The sequence below is a fragment of the Rhinolophus sinicus genome, chromosome 14 (assembly GCF_057876585.1).
Source record: "Rhinolophus sinicus isolate RSI-liver-muscle chromosome 14, RSI-T2T, whole genome shotgun sequence".
In the NCBI taxonomy this organism is placed as follows: Eukaryota; Metazoa; Chordata; class Mammalia; order Chiroptera; family Rhinolophidae; genus Rhinolophus; species Rhinolophus sinicus.
The window spans coordinates 77,567,103-77,588,528 of record NC_142514.1 but is presented as its reverse complement, the minus strand read 5'-3'; the positions used below and the strand labels follow the sequence as shown (position 1 = coordinate 77,588,528).

At 37.7% G+C, this 21,426-nt stretch overlaps 2 pseudogenes; both read left to right on the top strand.

The window, feature by feature from the left end:
• The first annotated feature begins 759 nt into the window (after nt 1–759).
• LOC148755732 (large ribosomal subunit protein eL28-like) lies at nt 760–13,272 on the top strand (annotated as a pseudogene).
• Nucleotides 13,273–20,324: 7,052 nt separating this feature from the next.
• On the top strand, nt 20,325–20,722 carry LOC148755731 (large ribosomal subunit protein eL28 pseudogene; annotated as a pseudogene).
• The last annotated feature ends 704 nt before the right edge of the window (nt 20,723–21,426 follow it).

Below are 21,426 nucleotides of genomic sequence, written 5' to 3'. Positions count from 1 at the left end.
TCAGGTAGAATTTATATAGTTAGAGGTAAATTTAGAACATGAAGAACACGCCATGCCATGTTAATCAACAATGTGAGCTCTTGAACCAAAAAAACTACACAAGACTTGAATCCCAGCTCTGCCATCAGCCAGGCATCTGAATGTGAACCTCATTGCCCTAAGTACCAATCTCCTAATTGGTGAAAATAAGGAAAAAATAATACCCACAGTAATGGTATTAACATGATTCGCAAAGTTATATATGTCTTGGTATATTAAACGAGCATTTAATAAACATCATTTCTCATGAGTTTGGGGAACTGCCTTGGTTCTTAACCCAATAGAGCAAAGGCCACCCCAAGTCTCACATGACCCAGACTAAAACAAAGAGTTCCGCCTCTGTTCATGGAGGAATAGATCATATATGTCAATTCCTTGACATAACAATTATAAACTCTGGACAAAATATTAAAGCAACCATGTGAAAACATTAAAGAGCAAACAAAAGGAAGCAGAACCTGAAGAGGAGAAGAGACCTCAAAAAGAGAGAAACACTTGAGTGAGTTTCCTGACCTCTTTATGAGTTGGGGCAACTGAATACTTGAAATGCACTGAGAAAACTGCACATGTGTTGGTGAAGAATCAGAGGACATACTAGGTGACCACAGCAGCTAGAAAATGATGGGAGATGCACAACTAAAGAGCCACTGGAGGGGAGCCCCAAGTCTGCATATTAGCTGTCAAAATACCTGGCAGACCTGTAAACTGCATGAGTGGAAGATGGCAGACATCAAGAAGCCAACTCAGACTAAAGAGTTTCAGCTGCTGCCCACCACAGAGGAGACAGGGTTTGAGTTCAGGTAAGTTCACTGCCAGCTAAAACAATCTGAATAACTTCAAATGGATGCAGTTAATTATACATAAACTGCACCTCAGAAAAGTCAACCTCCCCCAAAAACAGGAAAAATAAAGACACTTTCAGATATATGAAACCTAAGAGAATCTGTTGTCATAAAACCTGCTGTATGAGGTCTTCAGGGTGAAGGTAATGGTACCAAATGGACACTCAGCGTTTTGGAAAAAATGGAGAATATGTGACAAATCATTAAAAAAAAAAAAACATAAAAACCCCACTGTTTTTCACTAAATTTCTTTAAAATACATATAACTGGATAAAACAAAAATTATATGCCATGGGTTTATATCCTCTCTATCTAAATGTAATAAACAAATTAAGTACTGCATCAGATACAAGGGAAAAAGTGGTACATCAAAATATAAAGGTGCAAGATTCTTACATTTTTGGCAGGAAGTGGCCCAATATTAACATAAAATAGAATGGAAAAAGTTAAGGACATGTATCGTAATTCCATAATGAACCAATAAGTAATATGAAGAGATAGAGATAAAAAAATCAACAAGTAATGAAAACAATTTAAAAATGGCAAGTCTTTATCCAACCATGTTAATAATTACTTTAAATATAAATATTCAAATTAAAAGACAGAAATAGATAAAAGGAAAATATTCAACTATATACTGTCTATAAGATAATTATTTTTAATATAAAGACACAGGTGGAAAGTAAATGGATGGAAAAGATAGAACTGCAATTAGTAAGCAGGTTCTCTGTTGCTTTACTAACAGAATAGCTGGCTGTATGATTACCAGATAAAGTAGATTTCAAGGTAAAGAATATTTCCAAAGTTCTTTTTTTTAAGGACAATTACTAATATTAACAGGGGTACATGATTGAAGAGCCATAATAGATGTAAGGTGCATGTTGTCATGAGGGCCTCAAAATACAAAAAGCAAAAATTGATATAGTATAGGGGGAAAGACAAATTCACCAAAGGTAAGTAGATAACTTTAACTCCTATCTCTCAACAATTTTAATGGACTAATCATACACCACCTCCTAAAAAAACATTCAGCAAAAACAAAGAAGATGTAAGAAATACTACCTGTCATCTTATCTGACTTCTCTAGAACACTATAGCCAACAAATGCGTAATATACCTTCTTCAAAATTCATCTAGTAAACCATACACTGGGCTATAAAGCAACTCTCCATACATTTCAAAACATTGAAATTATGCATAAAATCAGTTTTAATCCAGGAATCACATAAGAGATCAATCACGAAATTTTTAAAAAAAACGTAAAAGCACTACTATAATAGTCTAACAGATAATAGGACAATTTCCTTGCAGCCTAGGAAGAGGCAAACGTTTCTTAGGACACAAAGAACAGTAAAAATAATGGGGTAAAAAATCACATAAATTCAAACTTCATAAAATTTAGAACATCTGGTGTTCAAGAAATACTGTTCAGAAAACAAATGGAGAATCAACAGTAAATTAGATGAAACAGGGATCAAATCAGTGATTCAGAGACAAGGTAGCAGAAGAGCAAAAAAAAAAAAGAAGAAAAAGAAAATAAATATCAAAAAAAGAATCAAAGAGGAGAGTTTAAGGGGTCTCTGTCACAACATCAAGTGTATCAGCATTCATATTATAGGTGTACCAGAATAAGAAGAGATAGAGCAAGGAATTGAAAACCTATTTTGAGAAATAACGACAATAAACTTCCCTAACCTGGCAAAGTAAGTAGATATACAAGTTCAGGAAACACAGAATCCCAAACAAGATGAACCCAAAGAGGCCCACACCAAGACACATCATAATTAAAATGACCAAGGTTAAAGACAAAGAGAGAATCCTAAAGGCAGCAAGAGAAAAAAAATTAGTCACCTACAAGGGAGCTCCCATAAATCTATCAGCTGATATCTCAACAGAAACTTTGTAGCGCAGAAGGATTGGCAGGAATAAAGTGATAAGAAGAAGAAAACAAAGAAAATCAAAACTATGAATAATAAAATGGAAGTAACTACATATATATCAACAATTACTTTAAGTATAACTGGATTAAATGCTCCAATCAAAAGATAGAGTGGTTGAATCAACAACAACAACAAAAAACACAAGACCCTTAAATACACTGACTGCAAGAGACTCACTTCAGATCAAAAGGCACAAAAAGGTTGAAAGTAAAGAAATGGAAAGAAAAAAAAAATCATGAAAATTGAAACAGAAAAACCCAACAGACAGAATCTGGGTAGCAGTACTTGTACCAGACAAAACAGAATTTAAAACAAAGACGATAAAAAGGACAAATAACGATTCAGTAATCCCACTTCAGGGCATTTATTTGAAGAAACCAAAACACCACTTCAAGGGATTGTATACATTCATATATCCATTGCAGCATTGTTTACAATAGCTGAGGTGTAGAGGCAGCCTGGGTGTCTGTTGATGGATGCATGGATAAAGAGTAGGTACATATACACAAAGGAATATTGCTCAGCCATGGAAGGGAATGGGTTCTTGCCATCGACAGTGATATGGATGGAACAGGAGGGTACTGGGCTGGATGGAGTCTGTCAGAGAAGGACAGATGCAATGTGATTTTGCTTATTGGTGGAATCTAAAAACAACATAAACAAACAAATAAAACAGAAACAAACTCATACATACAGAGTATATATGAATGCTTGCCAGATGGGACAGGGGTGAGGATGAGTGAGAAAAGGAAGAAATCAAGACGTACAAATTGGTTATTACACAGTTGTCATGGGAAAGTAGAGCATGGAATAAAAATGTACAGTTAATAATATTGTAATAACTATGTATGGTGTCAGATGGTTTATCATGGTGATACTTGGTATTAGGTTTACCATGGTGATACTTGGGAGGGGGGTTGAGGGCAGGGTGAAAAAGGTGACAGGACTAAGAAGTACAAATGGGTCAAAATAGTCACGGGGATGTAAAGTACAGCACAGAGAATGTAGTCCAGAATATGGTAAAAACTATGCGTAGCGCCAAGTGGTCATTACACTAGTCAGAGGGATCACTTTTTAATTTATATAAATGACTAACCACTATGGAGTACACATAAAATTAATATAAATTAATGTTGAAGGTGGAAAGAAAGAAAGGAAGGAAAATAGAAACAAAACAGGGAGGAATGGAGGGAGCAGTGGAAGGATGGAGGGAGAAAAAAAAAAGAAAGCCAAAGTGGGCGAAAAATATTTGTAAGGCATGCTGCAAAGTATTTGCGTCCAGAATTCATAAAGAGCTCCTACAACTCAAGAATACGAAGACAACCCAATTTTTAAAAGGGCAAACGTTCTAAAGAGAGACCTCACAATGGAAGACACGCACGTGACCAAGAAGCACATAAACAAGAACACATTACTAGTCCTGAGGGAAACGCACAGTAAAATTGCAATGACACAGCAGCATACACAAAGCAGAATGGCTACCGTTTAAAAGAGGACAACCAACTACTGATAAGGATGTAGAGTGACAGAAAGGTTCACACACTGTTGGGGGGACTTTAAGCTATTATTTGCACCTCCACTTATATGTATTTACCCAAGAGAAATAAACGTATGTCTACAAACAGATACAAGAATGTTCACAGCAGCTTTTCATAAGAGTCAGGCAGAAAACACAACACACTGAGTAACTGTACTGATATGAACGTTTAGAACAAGCGAACCCAATAGATGGTGAGAAAAATGAGAATACTGACTGCCCTGGCGCAGGAGGCAATAAGTATTGACTGGGAAGGAACATGAATGAATTCTCTGCAGGACTGGAAATATTCCACAGCTCGGCAGGCTTTGGGTTACACAGGTGTAAACATCTGTCCAAGTCATTCAATGGTACACCTAAGAGTTTTACAATTCACTAATGTAAAGTCTTCCTTAATTAAAAAAAAAAAATACATATTTAACTCTACTTCCAGCAATCTATGCTGAAGTATTTGGGGATGAAGTGTATTCACACCTTAAACTTAGTTTGCACAATGCACCCAAAACATATATATATATATATATATATATATATATATATATATATATATATATATATATATTTGGTAAAGCAAATAAAACAAAACATTAGAATCTAAGAGCTGAGAACATGTGTGATGTATGTCCATTGCACAATTTTTTCAACATTTTTCTGTGTGAAAATTATAATCAAATCTTGGCGGGGTGACCAAAAAAACAACAGACACATTTGGTTATTTCTATAGGGATGTTTCTTCCCATCAACAACCACTAGTCTTATATTCTTCCCTTTAGAGCCTCATAACACGTGGACACATCAGCTGAATAACCTAGTTCTCACGCCAATACCTTAAGATTAGACATACTGCTTCTTTACATATTGACCTTGAACAAACTCTAAATTTGATTCCTTGTCACACAAATTTTGACTTGGTGGATCAAAGGGGTGTCCCAAAAATCTTGGAAAAAAAAAGCCAACCACTGAAATCGTATGCTTACAGATACCTCAACTGGAACACAACCATCATAAAATATTGGACATACTATATATTAACTTTATACCTGCACATGGGTTGTCTCACATGAGGTAGACACTATTGCTTGGATGAGAAAACTGAGGCACAGAGATATATGGCCCGATACCACATAGCTGTTAAATAGCAGACATCTTGCAGAAACAAGTTAAATATACTTAGCATTCGTATCTTCATTTTAAAGAGAAGGAAGTTGCCTTTTCCATCTCCCACTGCTGCAAGGAGAGGCACTGTCGCCAATCTGCACATCTACAATGGATGGTTGTGCCCAATTGCTCCAGCTTCCTGATCCAAAGGAACTAGCCAAGGATTACAACATACATATGACGCCATGAGGTGAGACTGTTGAAGTCTCCCCTAGAATTTAAAGCAAATTGAACAACTGTAATTCCAAAAAGGACTCCACGCGCAGCAGACAGGCAAGAGTAAGAGACGCGCAATTGAACCCATTTAAAGGTAGGCAAATTGGGTGAGTCGGGGAAGAGGGAAGGGAATGTTAGGAGACTCAGGCCTAAGAGATCAGGAGCAGACCAATCTTGGAGCTCAGAGCTCTCTGCATGCTTGAGCTACCGCAGCCACAGGAGAGGGAAGGATTCAGACTGCTAGCACTCCCCTTAGGGCCCACATTCCGCCTTAGAGATCAGCATATAACAGGCTGAACCCAACACTCACGGCAGAGACCTCAGAGCAAAGACTGAGGGAAGAAGTGAGAAAACAGTGATTTAAACCTTAACTGCCAGGAGGAGGATAGAAGACACAGGCATGGAGCCTAGCCGACCCCACCTTACCCTTCCAGTACTCATAGCCACCAATCCTCCCAGTGCTAGAAGCTGAAAGATATCATTGTCACATCAAAATAACAGAATATTTGCAGTTCTGAAAACTGCGGACCCACAGCCAGGGAATGTTGGCCCAAGTAGTTTTGGCAAAAGGGAGGGAGCTTGGTTGCATCATTGGTTGTGCTAGTGGTCTCCACCATTGCTCAGAGGCACCTCTCACAACCCACTCTGCCCCAGGCCCAACTATCTGGGCAGATCCCTGCAGGGGTAAACAGAGCCACTGAGAAACACAGGCTCTAAATCTGGTGCAGGAAGAGCTTTGGAACTTCAGAAGCTTTCCACATCCCCCTGCTGACAGAAGAGAAGCCCACCTTCCAGGGATCCACCTCTCACATTGTGTGAGAAGCCCAAAGAGTGCAGAAAAAAATAAACACTACAGCATGGGAAAGAATAAAAGGCTGCAGAACGAGAGAGAATAAAACATTCCATCAACCCCTACTGGAAAGCAAAACAAAAGACCTCTTCCTATCAACTTGTTGCAGAACACAATCCTGCAGGTGACTCAGAAGAGAAATAATTATTCATTAATTGCCATGAATAACCAAAGTAACAAGGCAGATCAGAAAGAAAATGAAAAGTCTCCAGAAAATGAACTTAAGACATGGAAATATGTGATTTATATGACAGAGAATTCAAGATTGCAGTTCTTAAAAAACTCATTGAGATGCAAGAAAACATAGATAGGCAGTTAAATGAACTCAGAAACACAATTAAAGAATAAAATGAACATTTTACCAAAGAGATTGAAATTTTAAAAAAGAACCAAATAGAATTTCTGGAGAACTCAATAAAAGAAATGAGGAATGAAACAGACAGCTTAGGTACTAGAGCTGACCAGGTGGAGGAAAATAATCAGTGACATCGAAGAAAGAAATCTTGAAATGACACTGATGGAAGATAAAGACTTAAGAGTTAAAAGAAATGAAAGAACTCTACAAGAACTTTCTGACTCCATCAAAAAGAGCAATTATAAGAATCATGGGCATACCAAAAGGAGAAGAAAGGGAGAAGGGAACAGAGAATATATTCAAACAAATAGTCAATGAGAACTTCCCAAACTGTATCTTTGAATCCAAGAAGCAAATAGAACACCTAATTACCTCAACCCCAAAAGGCCTTTTCCAATGCACATTATATTGAAGCTGTCCAAAATTAATGACAATGAAAGAATCCTTGAGGTAGCCAGGGAAAAGAAGACCGTAACCTACAAAGGAAAGCCCATTAGATTATCATCAGATTTTTCAGCAGAAACTTTACAAGCCAGGATGGAGTAGAATCAAATATTCAAACTCTTGAAAGAGAGAAATTATGAGCCAAGAATAATATATCCAGCAAAGATATCCTTTAGATATGAAGGAGGAATAAAGACCTTTCCAGACATACAGAAGCTGAGGGAATTTTCTAACACGAAACACCAAAGGAGGCTACTACAAGAAATACTGAAGGAGGCTATTCAGCCTGAACCAAAAAATACCAAAGAATACAAAACCATGAGTAGTATTATGAACAGACAGACAGGAGTAGGATATGGCAGTCCCTATATCAAATAGGACACCATACACTTAAACATAACATACAGAGTAAAGAAGGGATAAAAAATACACTTAAAAAAAAAAGAGGAAAAAGAAAACCTGCTATTGCAGCACAGAAATCAACTCACAGCATAAATAGGGATAATTTGTGACAACAAAAACATAAAATGGGAGCGAGTAAAGGTCTTAACTGGCAAAAGGGAATGGAGAAAGAAAGCATGCTGAAGAAAGTGGAATACTCTAAATATGAAACTTTTGTTTACATAAATTTAATGACAACCATTAAAAAAAACTCAGAACTGAAAAATATAACATAAAAAAGAAGAAACAGAAATATCATAGAATACCACAATGAAATAATAGACAGAAACAAAAAGACAAAGAAACAATGGAGTCACTGTCCTAACAGAAAACCAAAGCTAGAATGATAGGAAACCTTATATATCAATTATAACCCTACATGTAAATGGACTGAACTCGCCAAAACGGCACAGAGTAGCAGATTGGATCAAAAAACTAAACCTAACAATATGCTGCCTCCAAGAGACACATCTCAGCTACAAGGACAAATATACACTCAAAGTGAAAGGGTGGACATTGACACTCCAAGCAAACGGTATTCACAAAAAAGCAGGTGTGGGCATACTGACATCAGGTGGAACAGACTACAGGATAAAAAAGGTAACAAGAGACAAAGATGGACATTTCATATTGATAAAGAGGACTATACAACAAGAAGACATAACAGTCATCAGTATTTATGCCCCCAATCAGGGAGGACCAAAATATACCAAGCAGCCACTAACAGAACTAAGGGGAAAAGCTGAAACAATTAGAATAGGGGACCTAAATACAGTATTGACAGCTATGGATAGACTATCCAAACTGAAAGTAAAGAAATATCAGCCCTAAATGAAACATTAGATGAAACAGACATAATGGACATTTATAGAGGACTTCATCCTAGCACATCAGACTATATATTATGTTCTAGTGTACATGGAACATTCTAGTGTACAAGGATAGATCATGTATTGGGACATAAAACAAGCCTCAGTAAATTTAAGACGATTGAAATCATACCAACCATACTCTCTGATCACAAGGCTTTGAAAATGGGTATCAACTGCAAAAAAAAAAAAAGCAAGAAAAACCACAAATATGCGGCGATTAAACAATATACTTTTAAAATATGACTGGGTCAAGGAAGAAATAAGAGGAGAGGTCAAAAGATACATAAAAACAAATGAGAATGAAAATACATCCTACCCAAATTTGGGGGATGCAGTGACAGTAGTTTTAAGAGGGAAATTTATGTCATTATAGGCTGATCTCAAGAAACAAGAAAATCCCACATAAATTGTCGCGTCACTTGACAAAAGTTGTGGGAAGCAAGAAGTATGGCACAGGGATAAGAAATTCAGTATTCACGAATAAAGTGCAAGCGGGGCCAAAGGACTCCAGCCTCAAGGACTGAGAGACCAGAATCGGGCCAACACATAGCTTTTATTGATTAACGAATGAGAAACTAAAGCTTGTTAATCTCAAGATCTGAATCTCACACGTTATACTAGGAAACTGATTCAAACCAATTACCCTTGCCTGCAGACAGCTGGAACTCTAAGTCTCAGGATGTATGTAGCTCCCAAGGGACAAAACCTTTATGCATATGTATAGATGGAGAGCTGATGTTATCACATCATTGAATCTCTTACCTAGCAGGATGTGGGAAGGAATGTAGCCACAGAGGCAAAAGCTCTCCTTAGCCAGGGGAAGAAGGGGGTCTTTGCCCACGTCTATCAACCCCGTGAGTTCTCCAGATGGCCATATGTGACTGCGCCTGGCTTACATTGTTCCTTCCTTGAGGAATCTTACCTGTCATTGACTAACCAGCCATCCTTTGGGGCCAAACAGGGAGACAGACATAAGGTGTAAGCAAAAAGGTGAAGCAAAGTCCATGAAAGGATCAGTCTCACAGACTCTCCTTTCTTTAGGGGCAGGTACGAGGGGACACACGGGTAGGCTGCTAGGTGGCAACAATAAATAACCTCACATTACACCTAAAGAACTAGAAAAAGAAGTACAAATGAAAACCAAAGTCAACAGAAGGGAGGAAATAATAAAAATCAGAGTAGAACTAAATGAAATAGAGAACAAAAAGACCATATAAAAAATTAAGGCAACAAAGAGCTGGTTCTTTGAAAAGATTAATGAAATTGACAAACCTTTGGCCAGACCCACTAAGATAAAAAGAGAAAACACAAATAAATAAAATCAGAAATGAAAGAGGGGAACTTACCACAGATGCCACAGAAATATACAGTATCATCCATAATATTATGAAGGATTATATGCCAACAAATTCAATAATCTAGAAGATATGGATATGTTGTTAGAAACATATAGCTTTCCACGAAGTACTGGAAAATCTAAACAGACCAATCGACAGTAAGGAAAGTGAATCAGTCATCCGAAATTTTCACAAAAGAAAAAGTCCAGGACCAGATGGCTTTACTAGTGAATGCTACCAAACATTCAAAGAGGATCTAATACCTGTCCTACTCGAACTCTTCCAAAAAATTGAAAAAGAGACAACATTCCCTAACTCATTTTATGAGGCCAACATTACCCTGATACCAAAACCTGGTAAGGAAAACACACAAAAAGAAAATTACAGACCAATATCTCTGATGAATAAGATGCAAAAATCTTAAACAAAATTCTAGTAAATCAAATGCAAAAATGCATTAAAAAGATTATACATCACCACCAAGTGGGGTTCATCCCAGGGGTATAAGAATGGTTCATCATATGCAAATCAATCAATGTGATACACCACATAAATAAAATAAAGGACAAAACTCATATGATTATACCACTAGATGCAGAAAAAATGTTTCAAAAGATACAACATCTATTTATAATTAAAACACTTAATAAAATGCATATAGAAGGAAAATACCTGAACATAATAAAGGCCATATATGACAAACCCTCAGCTAATCTCATAAATAACAGTGAAAAACTGAAGCCCTTTGATCTACGTTCAGGAACACGACAGGGCTGTCCCCTATGACCTTTGCTTTTCAACATAGTATTGGAAGTCCTAGCCAGAGCAATCAGGCAAGAAAAAGAAATAAATGGCATCTGAATTGGGAATTAAGACATTAAATTGTCACTTTTTGCAGATGACATGATGCTATACATAGAAAACCCCAAAGACTACACCAAAAAGCTATCAGAAACAATTAACCAATACAGTAAAGTTGCTGGCTACAAAATCAACGTACAAAAGTCAATTGCATTCCTATATACTAACCATGAAGTCTCAGAAAAAGAAATTAAAAAAAAAAAAATTCCTCTTGCAATTGCAAGAATGGAATGGAATACCTATGAATAAACTTAACCATGGATGTGAAAGACCTATAGAATGAAAACTATAAGACATTTTAAAAAGAAATTGAAGAAGACACAAAGAAATAGAAAGAGTCTGCATTCATAGATTGGAAGAATCAACATAGTTAAACTGGCCATATGACCCAAAGCAATATACAGATTTAATGCAATCCCTATCAACAACTCAATGACATTTTTTTAAGAAATAGAACAAAAAATCATCAGATTTGTATGGAACCACAAAAGATTCTGAAGAGCCAAAGCAATCCTAAGAAGAAAAGAACAATGCTGGAGGTATCACATTCCCCGACTTCAGATTGTATCACAGGCAAAACAACAATCAAACAGTGTGGTTTTGGCAGCAAAGCAGACACACAGACCAGTTGACTAGAATGGAAAACGCAGAAACAAACTCACATAAATATGGACAGGTAATTTTTGACAAAGACGCCAAAAACGTACAATGGAGAAAAGACAGCCTCTTCAATAAATAAGCGGTGCTGGGAGAATCGGAAAGCCACAGGCAAAAGAATGAAACTAGACTGCCATCTGTCACAGTGTTCCAAAATTAACTCAGAATGGATCAAAGACCTAAACACGAGACCTGAAACATAAACTGCACAGAAGAAAACATAGGTACTAGATTTATGGACCTCGGGTTCAAAGAGTATTTTATGAATTTGACTCCAAAGGCAAGGGAAGTAAAAGCTGAAATAAATGAATGGGATTATATCAAACTACAAAGCTTCTGCGCAGCAAAAGAAACCATCCAAAAATTAAAGGAGCCACTAACCTAATGGGAGAAGATTTTAGCAAACAATGTCTCTGATAAGCAGCTGATACCCAAAATATATAAGGAAATCATACAACTCAACAACAACAACAAAAAATCCAATTAAAAAATGGGCAGAGGACCTGAAGAGACATTTCTCCAAAGAGGACATACAAATTGCAAATAGACATATGAAAAAATGCTCAACATCACTAATTAGCAGAGAAATGCCAATAAAAGCCACAATCAGATATCACCTCACACCTGTTAGAATGGGTATCATCAATAAGACAATAATAACAAGTATTGGAAAGGCTGTGGAGAAAAAGGAAGGCTCATACACTGTTGGTGGGAATGCAGATTGGTGCAGCTGCTATGGAATGCAGTGCACAGGTTCCTCAAAAATTAAGAATATAATTACCAAATGACCCAGCAATCCCTCTCCTGGGTATCTTCCCCAAAATTATGAAAACATTTATCCATAAAGATATATGTGCTCCTGTGTTCACTGCAGCTTTACTCATGGTGGCCAAAACATGGAAACACCAAAGTGTCCTTCGAGAGATGATTGGATAAAGAAGATGTGGTATATATACACAATTGAATACTATTCTGCCACAAGAAAAGAGGAAATAATGTCATTTGAGACAACATGGATGGATCTTGAGATTATTATGCTAAGTGAAATAAGTCAGACAGAAAAAGTAGAGCTCCAAATGATTTCATTGATATGTGGTATATAAAACTGAAAACGACAAAGGAACAAGACAGACAAAAGAAGAAACAAAAATTTATAGACACAGACAACACTTTAGTCCTTACCAGAGCTAAGGAAGGTGGTAGATGAGGGTAAAAGTGATCGAATATATGGTCATGGAAGGGGCATTGACTCTGGAAGGTAAGCACACAATGTGACATATAGATGATGTACTACAGAATTGTACACATGAAGCCTATGCAAATTTACTAACAATTGTCAACTCAACAAAGTGTAATTAAAAAAAAAAAAAAGGATCAATCCAACATACAGCACCGAGCCCAATATTCTGACAGCCGGCAACTCCTTCCACTACAACGGGCTGATTCAATGCAAGACAGTGGGCCTGGAGCTAGGGGCCAACGGCAGAGGTGTGGTGATCATCATAAAGCGGAGTTCAGGCCAGCAAAAGCTGGCCACCTCCTACATGCGGACCACCATCTACACGAATGCCTGGGCCCCCCTCAGCAGCATTTGGTACATGATCTCCAAGAAGTATGTCCAGACCTGTGCAAGGCCGCCATCGGAAGAGCCAGCACCATCCTGCACAGCCAGGAGCCCATGACACTGAAGAGGAAGCGGGCTCACCACACCCACAGCTCCTGAGCAGCTCCCCAACCCCAAAGCAATAAAACATAAAGCATCAGCTGACTTTCTCCAAATAAATAAATAAAATTAAGAGAAGGAAGCTGCTATACAAAGAGGTTACTTTTATCACCATCACTCACACCACTAAGTGACAAGACTGTACCTGACATGATGAAACAAGCACTTAAATCTCCTGAAACCCAGTCTTATCATATACTACTTATTTATTCTCCATCAGTGAATATTTTCATTATAGAAACGAGGTTGATATAACAGGAGAGGAAAAATGACAATGTTTAGTGACTGACACGGAGTTCCACCAGAGGGAGGGTGGGGACCCAGAAAAGAGAAGAGGGTTCTGGGGGTTAAAGTGTTTTAAAACTCCTAACAGTTACTATACCAGGTAGTGGGAGCAAAATCATCAAGAAATATTTAACCACCACCACCCCCAAAATGTCTCAATTCAGCAAAATCAGACTAAATACAAATCTGCGAAATGGCTAACACTGAGCTGTAGGTACCAACCAGAGATTCACCTAAAGAATTATATCTCAGGAATTATAGCTCAAACATTAGAATTGCAGGGAAATAGACAAATCTTACAACTCTGTCATCAGGCAAACACCAAACCAAGCTGATTTTTTCCATATGCAGAGATAAACTTTAAAAAGGCAAGTCCACACATTTTAGGGAAAAATATAGAATCTCGTCTGAAGTACAAATTCATGTTACGTTACTTGATACTAATTTTCATATGTAAACAAGGTAAGACAAATAACCCATTTCACAAATGTAAATGTGTCTACATAAAGAGCTTTAATGACAAAAGAAAAGCGATTTGCTAAGAAAACTACAAAATTTTATACAGGTTATGATCAATAGCATTCAAGACACCTTCTTTGAAGATATTACAATACATGGATACATTCCCTCCTTTTGCAACACTCCAGCCCAGCAACAAGTACAAACTAAGGGAAAAAAAGACCCTCAAGACCAGTAACTGAGCCAAGGCCTCCACATAAATATCACAAGAGGGCCCTATGGTAGAAAGCCCAACCCGCCAAACCAGTCGTGACTCTGTCAGTCAGAGAGTCCCAATAACAAAGGTGCTAAATAGAGAAAGAGGAGATGAAGAAACTGAAATACAAAGACCTCCAACTCTAAATAAGCCAGCAAAGGAAAATGTCAATAGACATGAAGAAAATGAATTTTAATGCATGCCACAATTTGAATCTAAACATGAGTTTACCTTCAACAGAAACTGTTACAAGATTTCCTACTTAAGGTCTAAAAATTTACTTCTAAAAACCTCACACGTTAATGAGGAAGTCACAAATGAAACTTAATTAGACACAAATGACACATAAAAGCACTATAAACCAAAACTTAAATGACCCAGCTAAGCTGAAATTCCTTTACAAAAAGACTGAAACGAGACCTGGGTTCACCTAAAATTAGGAACAAAACAAATAAAAACGTACAGAAAGAAAGGATAAATTAAACAATCTGCAGTCTACATCATTTTCAGACTTTTATGTTGAGAACATATAAAGGACTCGCCCTAACAAAAGAAACAACCCATGCAAAATAATGGATAAAGAAAGAGAAAACCCAAGTGGCAAAGAAACTCACAAAAAAAAAAGAAATCTTTCCCTTCCGTAGTAAACAACACAACGCAAAATGAAACTCCACTGGTGTGCCGCTTCACTGACACCACAGCGGCAAAAGTTTAGAAATAAACAAAATCAGTACTTTATGGACAAGGAACAGCAGAGCTACGCACCGTCATGTGGAAGTGGGAAGCTGTAAAACTACCTTGAAGAGCAATGAGTCAACACATCACACATCTGAAGGTGTGTATGACCCCCTATAATCCAACCCCATTCCTACATAAAGAGCCTACAGAACAGACGGCACCTTGTCCAGGGAGCAGTGCATGTACATTCCCCTCAGCACGTATTAGGATGCACTCTGCAGAATGGATTGTGGGAAATCTTCCTACTGGATAAATATATAACAGTGAAATTGAATAACCCGGAGTTACCTTTTATGACACTGACAGGTTGAATAAATCCTATGAAGAAAAAGGCAAGTGAGATGAATACACACAATATTAATCCATTTAAAGACATTTCAGAAATAAGCAAAACCTAATTATGTAATAATATTCTGAGGGTCAAATAGTTTCAGTTGCAATTCTGTTTGGACGAATTATGGCTTTTAGATGATAATCATAATTATAGGGGCTAGGTTAGGTTTTCTGTGTTGTCACAGTGAACATGACTTAAAATTTAAAAGCCTGGTAGTTTAAAACACACACACACACACACACAATTTGAAGGGACTGTTTCAGTGGCAGGTTAATCTTGTGCTGGGTCACCCCAAAGCCCACCCCTCCACACCTCCCATCCCCACCACAGCACACCAAGGCCTTTAATAAACATCAACAGTATTGACTATATAACCTACCTCCTCCTCTGGGGGTTTAGTTACCACAATGTGTGTTCTCTCCCATTTCATCTTGCCACCTCCACTATCTACTCCAGAAGATAAACCATTGGTTGCAGATATACTGAAATTGGGGGGAGAAAAACCACTAAGCAAAAAGAAAAATTAAAGGAAATTAAGGCAAATGATATATTACTCTGCTCCATAATTTGTGAACTGATTACCTAAAAATTAGAGAACTACTAACAAGAAAATAAAGGTACAGCTGAATGTGATTTTAAAAGCTGATAGATTTCTTTGTGTAAAAGGCTGTTTTTCAAATTTACTTAATCTTCAAAAAGGCTTATGTGAATCAAATCTAAACCTTACAAATTCAATATAATGTTTAGCTATAGAGATGACAATACCTTTCTTGTTGTTCTCTGTTTTGTCCTGGTGTCATATATTTTTTCATTTCCAGTCTACAAAAAAATGAACACACCATATTTAAATGCTTGCTTATTTGTTTTCTTTTCCTTCTGTCTGTGAGATTTAATATTTGGAATCAGGAATTTCATGGTGCTCACTTAATGAATCCTAAACTTGGTAACATACCCTGTTTTCTGAATGGTACACACGTGTAAGGGTGTAATTACTGGCACATAAAACGTCACTGAGCACAACTGTGCTTTAAATAAAATGGTAGTATACAAACTTAATTCACTACCAACCATAAAAAGACTTTTACTTATGTCTTCTTATGGCCTATTAAACATACAAGCAAATTGAGAAAGACATTCCTTTTCAAATGATTCCCTGAAACTGAGGAGTTCCTCCATGACAAGGAAGCAGGGTTCCCTGGAGAAATAACTGATTTAGACAGGGAGAAAGTAGCATCCTGCAGTATTAATTTACAATGTGACTCTTGAATCAAAAGCCAAGCAAGATTTGAATCCCAGCTGTGCCACCAGCCAGCCATGCGACTTGGACCCTAACAGCCCTAAGTACCAATCTCCTAGTTGATGAAAATGAGGGGAAAAATAATAGACCAAGTGGTGGTATTAACATGGAACATAAAGTGATATGGGGTCATGGCATATAAATCAAACATTTAATAAATGTCTTTTTTCATGAGTTTGGTTAACTGCCTTGGTTTTTAACCCAATACAGCAAAGGCCACCCCAAGTCTCACATGATCCAGATTAAGAACAAACAAAACAAGTTCCAGTTCTGCTATTGGTAGAGTAGCTGGTATCTGCCCAACACTCTGACATAATAATTACAAACTCTGGCCAAAATATTGAAAACAAACATCTGAAAATGTTAAAGTATAATTCACAACAAGAAGAAACTGGAGGGGAACCATCTGGAAGAAAAGAAAAGCATTGAGTGAGCTTCCTATTCTCTTTATGAGTTGGGGCCACTGGACACTTGAAATGCACAGAAAAACAGCAAATGTGTTGAAGAATCAGAGGACACACTAAGTGACAACAGCAGCTAGAAAATGACAGGAGATGCATGACTGAAGAGCCACAGAAGGGGAGTCCCGATCTGCATGGCAGCTGCCCAAATACCTGGCAGACCTGTAACTACATGAGTGGAAGATGGACGGACACCCAACAGCCAACTCAGACTAAAGAGTCTCGGCTGCTGCCCACCACAGAGGAGACAGGGTTTGAGTTCAGGTAAGTTCACTGCCACCAAAGCAATCTGAATAACATCAAATGGATGCAGTTTATTATACATAAACCACACCTCAGTAAAGTCAACCTCCCCTCAAAAAAGGAAAATAAAGACAGTTTCAGATAAAAGAAATCTAAGAGAATCTGTTTCCATGAAACCTGCTCTACGAGGTCTTCAGGCTGAAGGGAAATGAGACCAAATAGAAATGCAGATTTCCAAAAAAAAAGGAGACTATGTGAGAAGACATAAAAAAAAAAAAAAAAAAATTACTTTTCTCTAAATTTCTTTAAAATACACATAACTGTGTAAAGCAAAGATTATATGCTGTGGGATTATAGTCTATTTAAATGAAATAGAAATGACAAGTACGGCACAACCAAGGAAAGGGGGTAGTACATCAAACTATAAAAGTGCAAGATTCTTAAATTTGTACAGGAAGTGGTACAAGATAAACACAAAGTAGAATGTAAAAGAGTTAAGGACATGTATAGCAATCCCAAGAGGAACCACAAAGATTGAGATAAGAAGTCAAAAAGTAATTAAAACAATTTTTAAAAGGTAGGTATTTATCCAACCGTATAAATAATTTCATTAATTACAAACATTCCAATGAACAGGCAGAAAGATAAGAAGGAAAGAAACACATATGTGCTGTCTCCAAGAGACTTATTTTAAATATAAACACACAGGTTGAAAGTAAATGGATGAAAAAGATAGAACCTGCCGTAAGAAGCGTTATTCTAGTAATAGAATGGCAGGCTATATGAATACCAGATGAAGTAGATTACAAGAAAAAGTATTATTTCAAAACACTTAAAAAAAAATACAGTCAGTAATAATAACAGGGCCACATCACCAAGGAGCCATAATAAATGTAAGGTGCATGCTGTCATGAGGGTCTCAAAATACATGAAGAAAAATTGACATAATTAAGGGAAAAAGACAAATTCACCAAATGGAAAGCTGATAATATTAACTCCTATCACTCAATTTTAAAAGATTAACCAGTCACCACCCACAAAGAAAAAAAAACAACATCAGCAAGAACAAAGACAGTGTAAGAAATACTATCAGTCATTTATCTGACTTCTAGAGGTCAAAATACCCAATAACTACACAATATAACTTCTGCAAAACTCATCAAGCACATCATACACTGGGCTATAAAAGGAGTCTCGAGGTGTTTTAAAATATTAAAGTCATGATTAAGTAGGAATCACAATCACACACAGATCACATGAGAAGTCAAAGGAATTTAGAGAAAACATAAAACCATCCCTAAAATCTTCTAGAAGATAACGCTGGAGAATTTCTTTGCAGCCTGGGAAGAGGCAAAGTTTTCATAGAATACAAACAACAGTAGAAATAATGCAGAAAATACATGAAATAGGGACTTCATAAAATGTACAACATCTGCTGATCAAGAGATAATATTAAGAAAATGAAAGTCAAGCCAGACTGGGAGAAAAATATTTGTAAAGCCTGTATCAGACAAAGTACTTGTGTCCAGAATGTATAAAGAGCTCCTATAATTCTATAATAAAAAGACAATTCAAGTTATTAAATGGCAAATGTTCTGAAGAGAGACCTCACAAAGCAAGACATGCACGTGGCCAAGAAGCACATAAACAAGAACACAGTACTCCTAGTCATGAGGGAAATGCACAGTAAAATTACAATGACACAGCAGCATACACAAAGCAGAATGGCTACAATTTAAAAGAGTGCAACCAACTACTGGTAAGGATGTAGAGTGACGGAAAGGTTCACACACCTTCAAACTATTACTCGCAAGTCCACTTGTAGGTATTTACCCAAGAGAAATAAACATATGTCTATAAAGAGATACAAGAATGTTCACAGCAGCTTTTCATAAGAGCAGGGTAGAAAACACTACCCACTGAGTAACTGCACTGATATGATCATTTACAACAAGCAAAACTAATAGATGCAGGGATAAATGAGAACACTGATTGCCATGGGGGGGGAGACAATGAGTATTATTGACTGGGAAAAAGCATGAGTGAATTTTCCGCAGGACTGAAAATGTTCCACACCTCGGTAGGCTTTGAATTACACAGGTGTAAACACCTGTCCAATTCATTCAGTGGTACACCTAAGAATTTTACAATTCACTACATGTAAATTCTTGCTAAATTAAACACACAATACATATTTAATTCTAGTTCGAACAATGCATGCTGAGTATTTGGGGGTGAAGTGTGTTCATACCTTAAGTTTAGTTTGTAATACACCCAAAATATAATGGGATGGATATTCATTTGGTAAAGCAAATACAACAAAATATCAGTATCTGGGTGCTGGTAATATGTTTGTCCACTGCACACTTCTTTCAACATTTCTTCTGTGTGAATTTTATAATCAAATCTGTGGGGGAAGAAAAACACCAAAAGACATATTTGGTTATTTCTGTAGGTATGTTCCTTCCCCTCTCCAACGACTAGTCTTATTTTCTTCCCTTTAGAACCTTATAACACCTGGACACATCAACTGAATAACCTCGTTCTCACGCCTACTCCTTAAGCTTGGACATACTGTTTCCTTATATATTGACCTTGAAACAACCCTAAATTTGATTCCACCATGCTCACCCAAATTTTGACTTGGTTGATCAGAAGTGGGTCCCACTAAGCTGGCAAAAAGAAAGTCTATAATTGGGTGCTTACAGAAACCTCAACTGAACACAACCACCGAAAATGTGGGACTTACTATATGTTAACTTTATAATTCCTTTACTTGGGTTATCTCACATGAGGTAGACACCATTGCTGTGCAAGAGGAAACTGAGGCATGGAGATATATGGCCTAATATCCTGTAGCTTAAACAGCAGACATCCTACAGACACAAGCTAAATATACTTACTATTCACATCTCCAAGTTAAAGAGAAGGAAGTTGCCCGTTCTGTCTACCGCTGCTGCAAGGAGAGGCGCTGTCACCATGTTCACGCATCTGCAACGGAAGGCTGTGCGCAACTGCTCTAGCATCCTGATCAGAAGGAACAAGCCTACATACAGCACTGAGCCCAATAATGTGAAAGCCTGCAACTCCTTCCGCTGTAACGGGCTGATTCACCGCAAGAATATGGACCTGGAGCGAGGAGCCAACCGCAGAGGTGTGGTGGTCGTCATGAAGTGGAGATCTAGCCAGTGAAAGCCATCCACCTCCTACATGAGGACAAACATCAACACGAAGGCTCGGGCCCCCCTCAGCAGCATCCGGAACATGATCGCCGAGGTCTGCGCATGGCCGACACCCACAGCGCCAGTGCCATCCTGCGCAGCCAGGAGCCAGGGACACTGAAGAGGAAGCAGGCTCGCCCCACCCAGGGCTCCTGAGCACCTTCCTGACCACAAACAATACAGCATAAAACATCAGCTCACTTTCTCCAAATAAAGGAAGGAAGGAAGGAAGGAAGGAAGGAAGGAAGGAAGGAAGGAAGGAAGGAAGGAAGGAAGGAAAGGAAGAAGTTGATGTATAAAAAGGTTACTTTTACCAAGGTCATCCACGCCACTAAGTGGCAGGGCTGTACCTGACCTGATAATATCAAGCATTTAAATCTCCCGAATACCAGTCTCATCATATACCACTCACTTATTCTCTATTGGTAAAAGCCAACGGGCCGTTTAAGGAAACTGACCAGGGCTTGGGAGGTCTATGGCTGGAGTTGGGCTTCCTGTTACTCTCTAGTCCCAGCTTCCTGTTAAACTTTATGGTTCTAACTTCCTGTAGGAGGTGTTATAAGGGAACCTTCTTGAGAGAGCACTTGTTTTGCACGTGGATAATGGCCCGAAAGTGTGTGTTCCCACACTGCTGTGCTGGTTTTGTTTTCTTATCCCCAGTACACTTTTTTTTTTCTTTTTTTTTTTTTTTTAAGGCTGGCACAGCTCACAGTGGTCCATATGAGGATCAAATCGGCAAACTTGGTGCTATTCGCACCATGCTCTAAACAACTGAGCTAACTGGCCACCACCTGAATAAACCCTTTTTTTGATGAACTATCTAAAAGGTTATTTTTATCCAATTAACACTATCAATGAAC